Here is a 12,179-nt window from a genome sequence, read left to right as displayed (position 1 = left end):
ATAATGTCAAAAGACTTAAAAAGTGAAGAGCTTACTGGTGTGACTTTCGTTCTATGTTTCAGAGTTAAGGAAACTGAAAACATGGGACAGCTGATAGATCATTGTAATGTCAGAACTGTCCTTGGGTATAGCTTCTTTCTCCTCCAAAACTTTGGATTCGTTTCATATTGTTTTCTGACAGACTGTGTTCTTGGTTTCAACCCTTGTTTCTGTATTGAATAACAAGAAAAATATACAATTACAGCTCATCAAAACTTATACTAGAGATTTCCCTTTATTTTTCTTATTGATTTAATTAAGTGTACACATGCACAGGGCCTGCAAGGAACTGCATCAGACCCTGTGTATGTGTTACTACTGCAAGCTTGGGGTTTTTGTGGGACTCCTAACTCTGGGAGCTGGTGTGTCTCTGACTTTTTTGCCTGCTCTTGGAATTCTTTTCCTCTTACTGCTTTTCCTTGTCAGCCTCAGCGTGAGGGCTTTTGCCTTGTATTTTTGTATTTTGTTTTGCCATGCTTGGCTGTTGTCTCTTGGAGTCATGTTCTTTTCCACAGGGAAAAGGAGGAGGAGTGGGTGTGGGTAGAGGGAGATGGGAGAGCTGGGAGAGTGGGGGAGGGGAAACTGTGGTAGGGATGTGTTGTATGAGAGAAGAATCTATTTTCGACCTATTTTAAAAAGTCTATAAAATTGAACACAACATTTTCCCCAAACAGTTACAAGCTGTACAAGTAGAGATTCAACCATGGAGTAAAAATATAAGTATTGAACTTTTTTGTGCTTAAGTTTTTAATAACAGCTCACATTCTCAGTTTTGCTTTCTAATGTTTTAAATTTTAGAAGACTTTTACTTATTTAAACAGTCATCTTGAGTCTTCTGCCCTTTAAGAGCTAGCAGAGGGAAGGAAATCTGCCTGATAGTGGGCCACTTTTAGTTCCCAGAATAAAATTCCATGCATGAACAGCATTTTAATAGATTTCAATGTGAAGAAAAAACAGAAAGATACTAGCAATTAATGGTATTGAATATCTTAAATGTACCCTAAGTTCGTTTTCCTTATTAATGCGTAAGGTGTGATTTTCTTTAAGGAGATCTGTCATAAATGAAAGGTAACAGCTTAGAGGAAGGCCACTAACAGCAAATATTTGCTATGTCCTTGGCGTTTTCCAACTATGGCTTTAGATTGGGTTTAGATGAGTGGTTCTTAGACATTTCAGCTCGTGTCTTTTTCATTAAATGTATTTTCATATTACACATTGCTGTCTAGCAGCCTAAGTACCAGTTATTTCTCTTGATTAAAAGTTGAAGCAAGTGGGCTAGAGAGATGGCTCAGAGGTTAAGAGAACTGGCTGCTCCCACAACCATCTGTAATGAGATCTGGTGCCCTCTTCTGTTATTTAAACTCACATACAGGCAAGACAGTAGACATAATGAGTAAGTAAATGTTTTCTTTCCTTTTTATTCTTTTCCTTTCTTTCTTTTTTTAAGGTAGGGTTTCTCGGTGCAGCCCTAGCTGCCCTGAAACTCAGGGTTTCTCTGTGTAGCCTTGGTTGTTCTGGAACTCGCTCTGTAGACCAGGCTGGAACTCACAGAGATCTACCTGCCTCTGCCTCCCAAGTGCTGGGACTGAAGATGTGTGCCACCACCACACAGCAAATTAATCTTTTTTTTTTTTTAAGAAAGCTGTAACAAGCCAGGTGTTGGTGGCGCACGGCTTTAATCCCAGCACTCGGGAGGCAGAGGCAGGCGGATCTCTGTGAGTTCGAGGCCAGCCTGGTCTACAAAGCGAGTTCCAGGACAGTCTCCAAAACAATACAGAGAAACCCTGTCTCAAAAAACCAAAAAAAGCCGGTCGGTAGTGGTGCACGCCTTTAATCCCAGCACTCGGGAGGCAGAGGCAGGCAGATCTCTGTGAGTTCGACGCCGGGCTGGACCAACAGCCTCCGAAACAATACAGAGAAACCCTGTCTCGTAAAAACAAAAAAAAAAAAAAAAAAAAAGCTGTAACAATACTTTTTTCCCAAGCTGTCTTTCTCTCTATTGGAAATGGTCCAGTTTTCATTCTGGAGAAGATGGTTTTGGTCCGTAGCTCTATTTCTCATCTTATAGTAATAAATGAACCTTTTGTCATTGCAGTGTTTACAAAAGCGCTCTTAGTTTTAAAAAAGCAGTCGTTGCTAGGCAGGGGTGGCACACGCCTTTAGTCCCAGCACTCAGGAGGCAGAAGCAGGCAGATCTCTATGAATTCCAGGCCAGCCTGGTCTACAGAGTGAGTTCGAGGACAGCCAAATCTACGTAGAGAAACCCTGTCTTGAAAAACCAAAAACAGAAGAAAGAAAGAAAGAAAGAAAGAAAGAAAGAAAGAAAGAAGGAAGGAAGGAAGGAAGGAAGGAAGGAAGGAAGGAAGGAAGGAAGGAAAGAAGGAAAGGAAAACAATTATTATTAGCAATACATAAATCCATAGGTCAGTTATATTTGTGACATGCTTTATTTTGTGTCTGTCAACCCAATACTACATTTGCCAAAAGTCAGTTCACCAGATCCCCTCCCCCACATACACATTGTTCACTGCTAGTATGACTATTAGATCTGAATTGCTAAAGGTTTGCTAGGTATGCAAGACTAATATCTGCAATTTAACAGTGGCAAATATATGCTATTTATTAGATCATTTGTTCAGTTTTAAACTACACTTGTCTGGCCCAAGTAGAAAATACACTCCATCAGGATGTTTGATTAGGCATAGGAAAACGAGGATGGTTTTAAAATAGGGTCTTGTTTTTTCTTTGTGATATCATAATGGTACCTTAAAATTTTAATTGTCCTGTCATATAACTTTATATTTTTAAATGATCTTCAGGTATGTTCTCAATATGTTGCCTATATTTTCCTTAGACCATCTGGCTCCGGGCTGGAGTGATGCTTGGAGCACTTGCGATTCAGTTCCCAGAACCACATAGAAGCACACAGTATCAGTAACTCCAGTTCTGGGGGCCAGACACACCTGCAGTGTGTATGTGTACATGTAGGTAAAAACGCTCACTAGTATAAATCTAAAAATTTTTAAATCTTCAAAAACAAAAAAAGCCGTTTGACTGAAGTTACCTACCTGCTCACGTCCAAATGGCTTGGACTCCAGGAGTGTAGCACTAGCCTTGGCTCAGAATGTAAGCATTCAAGAATTATTTCCAAAAGGATCCTTCTTGTAACATTTTCTTTTAAAATTTGTGGTTTTGTGATATTTTCAATGTTTGTTTTATATTGAGACCTTTTAATTAATGTACCAATGCACATTCATATGAGGGAAATTACTTGCATATGTTATTATAAATGTACATATTGCATATATAATTGCATACTTGACATTGCTATCTTTTCCTACCATTTTATTTTCATTTTTTAAACTTGGTTTTATGTAGGTTTATGTTATTTAATATTTTTCAGTTCAGTATATTTTGCAAGTCACTGTTTTGTTTGGTTGGTTGGTTGACTGGTTGGTTTTTTGGGACAGGGTTTCCTGTGTAGTCCTGGCTGTCCTGGAACTTGCTCTGTAGACCAGATTGGCCTTGAACTCAGAGATCCTCCTGCCTCTGCCTCCCAAGTGCTGGGATTAAAGGTATGTGCCACCACTGCCTGGTGAAAATCAGTGTCTAAAATACATGTGCTTTTCAAGTAATTTCATTTCCTCTTCCAAATGGAAGTATTCACTTGTATCTTCTAAGTCTGGGTGCTTCAAATGTCACACAACAGCAACTGAAGACATTTTTCCTGGCCCATTCCTAACTGTATGTCCATTTTCCCACCATAAGAACAATAGCATTCAGTGAACTATACTGAACTGTTGAAGCTGGCGAAACCCTGAACTCCAACCCTCCCCTTGGCCTTTCTTGCCTGTCTCAATTGACGGGGAGAGTAGACAGATTCCTGTAGTCCAAACTCCTCGCTGTTGAGAGCCCAAGACTGCAGGATGGGATCTGTGGCATTAGGAGAGGAACAATGGTTATGTCAACTCCGGAACATTTGTAAAATCACCACCTTTTCAGTGGTCATTGCTATCTATTAGAACTGCATTCATTACAGAGAGAGCCCCGGGTCCCATATAGTCTGTGAAGTGTGGTAAGCTTCTGGACTTTAATGTAGCTTCTGGTTTATCTTCTTTAGGGAATGGTTCTTTTTTTGTTTTCCCTCTTGCTTTTGAAAAAATGATATGCCACTGATCTCCATTTTCTTATTAAATAATGTCTTTAGTGTCTTTTAGTCCATCTTTATGACAAATCTTTGCTTATTTAGTTGCAATGTTTTGTTCACTAGCTTTATGTGGGTTTCTTCATTCACTTTTGTCCCAGTGGTATTGTCTTTTGTCACTTTTGGGAAAAGAAGAATTCATGTAGTCATTTTATACACTGAGAAGCAACACCCTATATGAATCCCATGTATCCAAGGCAGATGTTACAGAGGCAAACTTTCCCACAGGAAGTCATTCATGCAAACACAGCAGGCAGTTAACAAATCCCTCAGTGAGTTATGGAGAGTGAGTTCTTGACCTTGGGGCCACAGGTGCAGATGCCACACATAGAAGAAACGAAGTAGAGCCTACCACAAACAAGAGGAATGACTGTGTAATTGGAAAGCTCTGTACACGGTGTCTCTGAGACTCTACTCCCTCAAATGTAAATGCTTGTGAAGAAATGCCTTGTCACATAGGGACTGGGTTACTGAGGCTCTTTATTCATAGACTTATATTGTATAGTTTTGTGCCATATCTAAAACAGATGAGCTTGAAATGTTCTTTGTAGGACATGTCACTTTAAGAGACAGAAATGTGGTTTGGATGGCACATTAAGATACTCTGTGGTCAAGAGAGAGCCGTTGCCCCCATGAAGCCTTTCATTATATGGAAAAACAAGCAGAACACCAAAATCATATGACAAACACTTGCAGAAACACAGATTCTCAGAACCAGTAGCAGTGGAGGGAGATATGGAGAGGGAGGGGACTGTCAGGGGCAGCATGGTAGAAGGGCAGTGGGAGAAGGAGGAGCTCTCAGTTGTTACCTCTGTCCAGAGACACAGGATCTCTTTTTCTCAGTATATTTTTATTTAAATTAGAAACATGCTTGCTTCACATGTCAATCCCAGCTCCCTCTCCCACCCCTCCTCCCTTCCCTCTACCAGGCCCCCACCCCCCACCCATTCCCTCATGGTGAGGCCCTCCATGGGGGGTCTAGGCCCTCCCCCATGTGTCCAGGCTGAGAGAGCATCCCTCCATTTGGAATGGGCTTCCAAAGTTCATTCGTACGCCATGTTAAACACTGATCTACTACCCAAGGCCCCAGAGATTGCTGAGGCCTCCTCACTGACACCACATTCAGGGGGTCTGGATCAGTCCCCTGCTGGCCTCTCAGCCATCAGTCTGGGGTCCATGAGATCCCCCTTGTCAGGTCATTTGTCTCTGTGGGTTTCACCAGCCCAGTCTTGACCCCTTTGCTCATCACCTCTCTTTCACTGGTTTCCAGGAGTTCAGGTCAGTGTTTAGCTGTGGGTGTCTGCCTCTGCTTCCATCAGTTACTGGATGAAGGTTCTAGGATGGCATATAAGGTAGTCATCAATCCCATTATCAAGGAGGGGCTATTAATGTAGTCTCTCCACTATTGCTTAGTTTGCCAGTGGGTGTCATCCTTGTAGATCTCTGGAAATCTCACTAGTGCCAGATCTCTCCTCAAACCTATGATGACTCAATCTATTATAGTATCTCTCATCCTGGTCTCCTCCATTCTTCCCCTGACTCAACCTTACAGCACCCCCATATTTTCCTCTCCCCCCTCTTGTCCTCCTCTCTTTTTCCCGGTTCTCTCTCCCCTCCCCCCATGCTCCCAATCTGCTCATGAGATCTTGCTTCATTCCCCTTCTCTCAGGTACCATGCATATCCTCTTGGGAACTTCCCGTTTCCCAGACTCACTGGCAATGGGACTGTAGACTGGCACCTGATCCATGTCTAAAATCCATATATGAGTGAGTACATATTATGTTTGTCTTTTTGTGACTGGGTTACCTCATTCAGGATGGTTTCTTCAAGTGCCATCCAGTTGCCAACACAGGATCTCTTATACTGAGAATTTTTAAAGTGTTTTTTATATTAGTATACAAGCTAATGCATTTTCTTATAGGATTGTCATAAGAACTTTTATACTAGTTTTCTGTTGCTGTGATAAAACACCATGGCCAGAAACAACTTTAAGGGGGAGAGTTTATATTGGCTTAAGGTGCCAGAGAGAGGTGCCTTATGGTGGCCTGAGGCACAACATGCGTAGACATGGCACCTAGCTCCCTTCTTGAACCACAAGCACAAATCAGAGAGGGAGCCAAGCTCAGTGACAGATTTCTTCCTGCAAGGCTGCACCACCCAAACCTGCCCAAAGAGCCACCTCCTGGAGACCATGAGTTCCGATGCCAGAGACTATGGGGGACATTCTCTTTTGCAACTATGACTTTGGCCTTTTGACCCTCTTTTCCCACTAACCAAACCTCTTCCTCCCCACCCAGCTCACTGGCTGCTTTCTTTTCATAGGTATTTTTTTGCACTGTTTTATCAGTGTCCTACCCATAACCATCTCTAGGTACTCTTTCCCCACCCGTCTGTAGCACAAATAATAAAAGCCCAGAGACAGAAGGTCAGAGAAACAGAATGGCCAGCCACTAGAGAGTTCTTATCTCTACCAATGTTCAGACAGAAGGGGCCATGTCGTCCTCAGATTGCATCTTCACTGCTCCTCAGACTTCACTAAGCTCCCGTCTCCTCCCACCTTGTGTTCCTCTCTCCAGTCAGGCATATCAATCCTGTCTCCATCTACCTAGTGCAGAGACTAAAGGCATGTCATCCCAAACACTGGGATAAAGATATGAGCTCTGTTTCTCTTTTAGACTGATTTACTCTCATATAGCTCAGGGTGGTCTTGAACTCACAGATATCTGTCTGCCTCTGTTCTGAGTGCTGGGATTAAAGGTATGTACCACCATTGCCTGGCCTCTATGGCTAACTAGTGTGGCTGCTAGGTTTAAAGGTGTATACCACCACTGCCTGGCCACTGTGACTGTGGCTAGCATTGAAATTTGATCTTCAAGCAAACTTTATTAGATCATAAATAAGAATCACCATACTTCTCCTTTTTTGTCTAAATAAAAAGAAGGCTGTAACTTATATAAGAAAAACTATATACAATAGGTACAATAACTATATACAATATATATATAGGCAATAAGTATGTCAACAATATCTAATCCATTTGCATTTGACAAATTCAGACAAAATACGCCATTAAGTATCTGATTTTGGTGAGTCCAAAGACTTGTACCTAATTTACTTTCTATCATAACTTGTATTACTATCTTTTGATATCTGTCAACCTTATATGTTTTACACTTCTTTAGTGAGTTTTTTTCTGCATCTGGTAAACAAGGAAAACTATAACTATCTAGCCTTCACCTCCCTCAGAGATCTAAGAAGGAAATAATATTAATTGAGTAAGAAGGAATGCAAGCAAATGACTTCCAAAAAATGTAAGAAATGACAGAAAGAGCTGCCTACCTGGTCAGTCACTCAGGGTTCCTCTGCAATGTTGGGGCATATGGATATGCTAGCCTACAGGCCTAGCATATCTGACAGACGTTTCTGTGAAGCAGGATTTTTGAAGGACTGTAACACCTTGTCTTGGAAAGGTTTGGCAGTCACTCTCATTTGTGTCCTGCTTGTCCAATTAGGACAGTATACTGTCAGTAGTCGAGGCAAGGGCACTTGCTTGTGCAGTGGATTACCGGAGTTTCTTCAATTCCCATCATCTTCTCTGAAGTAGATTGGTGCTTCCAGAAACAGACATGCCTCATTGTCATTAAAAAAGAACCTCGCTGGGTGGTGGTGGCACACGCCTTTAGTCCCAGCACTTGGGAGGCAGAGGCAGGAGGATCTCTGTGAGTTTGAGGCCAGGCTGGACCGACAGCCTCCAAAACAATACAGAGAACCCCTGTCTCATAAAACCAAAAAAAAAAGAAAGAACCTCATATTAAAACATTTAAATTTCTAATTTTGTACATCTCTGAAGTGTATGAAGATGATCTATCTATCTAAAATATATGTTTGATCTTGTAAACATACCTAATATGACTACAAATTCGGTTGTAGTAGGTGACTAATTACTAACCTATATTTCTTTATACTAACTCTCAAGGACTAGAAATTTGCATTATTTTGTTGAATGAGCTATATAGGTACAATACCTTGAACAAGATTAGAAATGTATGAACAGTATGTTTTAACAAAATTAATCTCAAATTTGTATCAATATACAAAAGTCCAATCCAATGTAAAATATTTAAAACTAGTAGTTGTTTTTTAAAAGTAGATTTAATAATCTACCTTTTGATCTTTTATCTATATTATGCATTTTTTCTTTTTAGAGTATATTCAATAATTACCCTTTTATCATTTCATATCTGTATCCCCATTTTTTCTTTTCAAAACAAGAACCCTGAATCTAATCTCAACCATGTGCTCATATAATATCAATGAAGTACCTTTTTTGTTTTTTGGGTTTTTTTGTTTTGGTTTGGTTTTTGTTTTTTCAAGACAGGCTTTATCTGTATTGTTTTGGAGTCTGTCCCAGAACTAGCTCTGTAGACCAGGCTGGTCTCAAACTCACAGAGATCCTCCTGCCTCTGTCTTCCAAGTGCTGGGATTAAAAGCGTGAAGAGGTAGAAAACAGAGCCTAACTACAACCTGCATAAGGCAAAACCAAGTTCCAACACTACAAACAATCCAAAGCTCATCATCTGAGATTCATTCACAATCCTCTGTGTTTTCCCATGGGGCTTGGGTCACCTCTTGGGCCCCACCCTCAGCAGCATATACACAGCCTGCCTTCCTGATCTCAGCCTGCTCCATTTCACCGTGGCTGGGGCTTCTGATAACTATCACATGGCACCAGCATTTCCAAACCTGCTAGGGTCCACCATCGCAGTGGGGCTCTCTCTAGGAAATCTAGCCCTGCCATGTATTTGCAGACTCTGCTGTTCTTCATGACCCCTTCATGTCTTCAAAACCATTATAACCTAGGTGACTCTTATATTACAAAGTTTGGCTGCCAGAGCAAGGCACCTTCTTGCATATGAAAGTGTGGAGTGCAGCTTTAATGCCTTATTAAACAAGGATTGTTTTAAAATCCTGTCTTTCATAAACCTTGTTTTCAGGACAGGACAGGAATTACACGCAAATCCATCCTAATGCAAAATATCTTGGAGACCTGTTGCTGCCTTTTGGTAGGCCTATTCCACCAAGTCACCTTTAATGAAGATGGTGGTGAAGTCACATGACATCTACCCTCTGCAATTCTAGCAAAGATGGCTGCCAGCCATGTGGCAGCCTAACAATAGTGGCGATCTACATGTTGCTTATATCTCAAAATGGGATCTTGCCATGTGGCTCCTTTAAGATTGCCTGTGTGTTAAGGAAAATGTAACAGTATATGGAATAAGGATATTGTTGGTTATTTATTGTGATAAATTACTTAAATGAGAAACCGAAACCCAGGTTAATCTCTACAGCCTTTCAGGACCCGACCAGAACCCCAAAAGACAGTGAATGCCCCTCTCCTCAGCCCTTTATTCCACCCGCCTGTAAGCACCTGTGGCCACGCCCAAAATGGGTGTGGTCAGCACCACAGGTGCCTAGATCTCTCCCTACAATTCCCCTTTTAGTCTAAAGAAAAGATTTAGACTTGAAACAACACTAAATTGTGTCAATACACAAAATGTCTTAAGCATATGTAAAAGCATATGTACATAGAAGATGATAAGGATATTTATGCACCAAACATCGTAAAAAGATAGGAGATCTTACACAGTATGACAAATTGCAATATTCAGATTATCCAAGAAAGGAATACAACTTGATCATACATAAGTTATATCATATGAGAATCTATAACTATGTAAGTTGTCTATAGCTAATAATCACTGAGGTAATTCACAAGAAGATATAATAATCTAACTATATCCCATCCTAAACATATCTATGAAAGAGATGCCCAAGTCTGAACACCACATTCCAATCCCAACCCTAAACAACTGAAAACTAATCCTAAACAGGTATAAATTATCCCTTAGTGTCAATAATAGGGAAAGGGAACATAGAATTCTTAGAATACAACTTCCTGCTGAAATGGAGTGATGATAACCTCCTGGGATCCTGCAGGAAGAAGAGTAGTGATATTCTCAAGCGGATTAGCTACAACATTGTATCCACTCTCTGTTGGGCGGGAGATGCTTGACTGAAGTTCTGGCCACAGTCTAATATTAGAGAAGGGCGCACCATATCAGCTAGCTAGCCTGGAGTAGTCTAGAGTGATGTAGTCCCAACCCAGTTTTAGGGTGATAACCTTCAGTTCAAATGCACCAAGTTGGATCAGGTGGAATCGATGAAGTGGGGCCCCATTATCTTTCCGGAGAGTTCAAAGATTGCTGTCAGGAAATTCTTTGTTCGCTGTGGAGTACTTAAATGTTAATGTTAAAGAAGAAAGTTGATTTTATAGGTATGCATACCAGGAAAGGCAACAATAAGGAAAATAATAATTATGAGGGAAATTAGACTTTCAGAAAAAGAACCGAGTATAGAAAAATGACAGTCCCTAGATTTTGTTTTCTTCTGTCTTACATCAGTTGACTTCTTAATATAGGACAGAAACTCTGAATTTTATTTTAACAACATGCTAGGATTTAGAGAGGAAAAGACAAATCCAACTCAAAAGCCAGAGTTGGCTTAAGTGAATTGGGGCCAAAAGAGTACTAGGAAGTAAAGAGAAATAGATTTCTGTATAGAAATAGTTTTAGATTTTACCATAAGACCGATTCTCCTTTGTTTGATGGTTCTTTATGGATAGCTACCCTCTCTCCTTTAGGTATCTACACATTCAGTGTCTTTTGCTTTCTGGAGATGGGTTAGCCTGTTAAGACAGGAACAAAACAGTCCTTTTCCTTTGTGAGGTTTCCATGCAATTTGTGGGCTATAAGTTTATGGATGACCTGTCATTTTCCCCCATCCTGAGGTTTCTCCTGTTCAAACCAAATCTTGATCAATTTTGATGGTATCCAAAGCTTTTCTTCTCCTGTGGAAACAAAGGCAAACCCCTTCCCCAACGTAACACATATCCTGGTTTCCATACTGAAGTCAATACATCTTTGAAGTACACTGGATGATTTAGTTCAGAAGTTTTTCCTATTGTCCAGTGTCTTTCTGCAGCTGTCTGTCCTTTCTCGTTAGCATTGAGAAAGTTTAATGTTAGTAAAACATTATGTAATCTGTGTTTGGGGTCTTTGTTCCCCCTGCCTGTTTATACAGCATTTCTTTTTCTTTTTTGGTTTTTCGAGATAGGGTTTCTCTGTATTATTTCGGAGGCTGTCCTGGCACTGGCTCTGTAGACCAGGCTGCCTCGAACTCACAGAGATCCACCTACCTCTGCCTCCCGAGTGCTGGGATTAAAGTATAGAGCATTTCTTTTAAGGTACAGTTAGATCTCTCAACCACTGCTTGTCCTGTCCTGTAGGATTGTATGGTATACCAGTTATGTGTTTTATGTTACAATATTTGAAAAACTGTTCCAATTTGCTGGAGACATATGCTGGAGCATTGTCATTTTTTTATTTGTGCAGGTATACTCATAATGACCATTACCTCTAGTAGGTGGGTGATAACAGAATCAGCCTTTTCAGAGATAAGAGCAGTGACCCATTGAAGCCCTGAAAATATGCCTATTGTGCATATATCTTAACTTTCCAAATTCAGGGAAATGAAACATCCATTTGCCAAATTTCATTTCTGTGTATGCCTTTGGGATTTCTGCCTGCTGGTAAGGGAGCTTAGTTATAGAATGAGCAGGAAGGACAGTTTTTAACTATTTCTTTGACTTGTCGTCAAGTGATGGAAAAAAACCTTTTTTACGCCTTTGCTCTTTACGTGGTGTTTTTTATGAAATTCTGAGGCTTCTAGCACACTTCCTATTAATAAACGATCAATCTCATCATTGCCTTGTGATAGAGGACCTGGCAGACCTGTATGATATCTGATGTATGCTATATATATAGGATGAGTCCTATTCCTGATTGTTTATTGTATAAACAATGAAGTTAAGTCCCT

At 40.5% G+C, this 12,179-nt stretch overlaps 1 protein-coding gene across 1 annotated transcript in view; it reads left to right on the top strand.

Moving 5' to 3' along the window:
- LOC101838290 (ankyrin repeat domain-containing protein 30A-like) overlaps positions 1–12,179 on the top strand; it is a 120,181-nt gene that overhangs the window by 43,227 nt on the left and 64,775 nt on the right. The window lies entirely within an intron of this gene.

The sequence above is a fragment of the Mesocricetus auratus genome, unplaced genomic scaffold, assembly GCF_017639785.1.
Source record: "Mesocricetus auratus isolate SY011 unplaced genomic scaffold, BCM_Maur_2.0 Super-Scaffold_100006, whole genome shotgun sequence".
Classification (NCBI taxonomy): Eukaryota; Metazoa; Chordata; class Mammalia; order Rodentia; family Cricetidae; genus Mesocricetus; species Mesocricetus auratus.
This window is presented reverse-complemented; position numbering and strand designations above follow the sequence as displayed.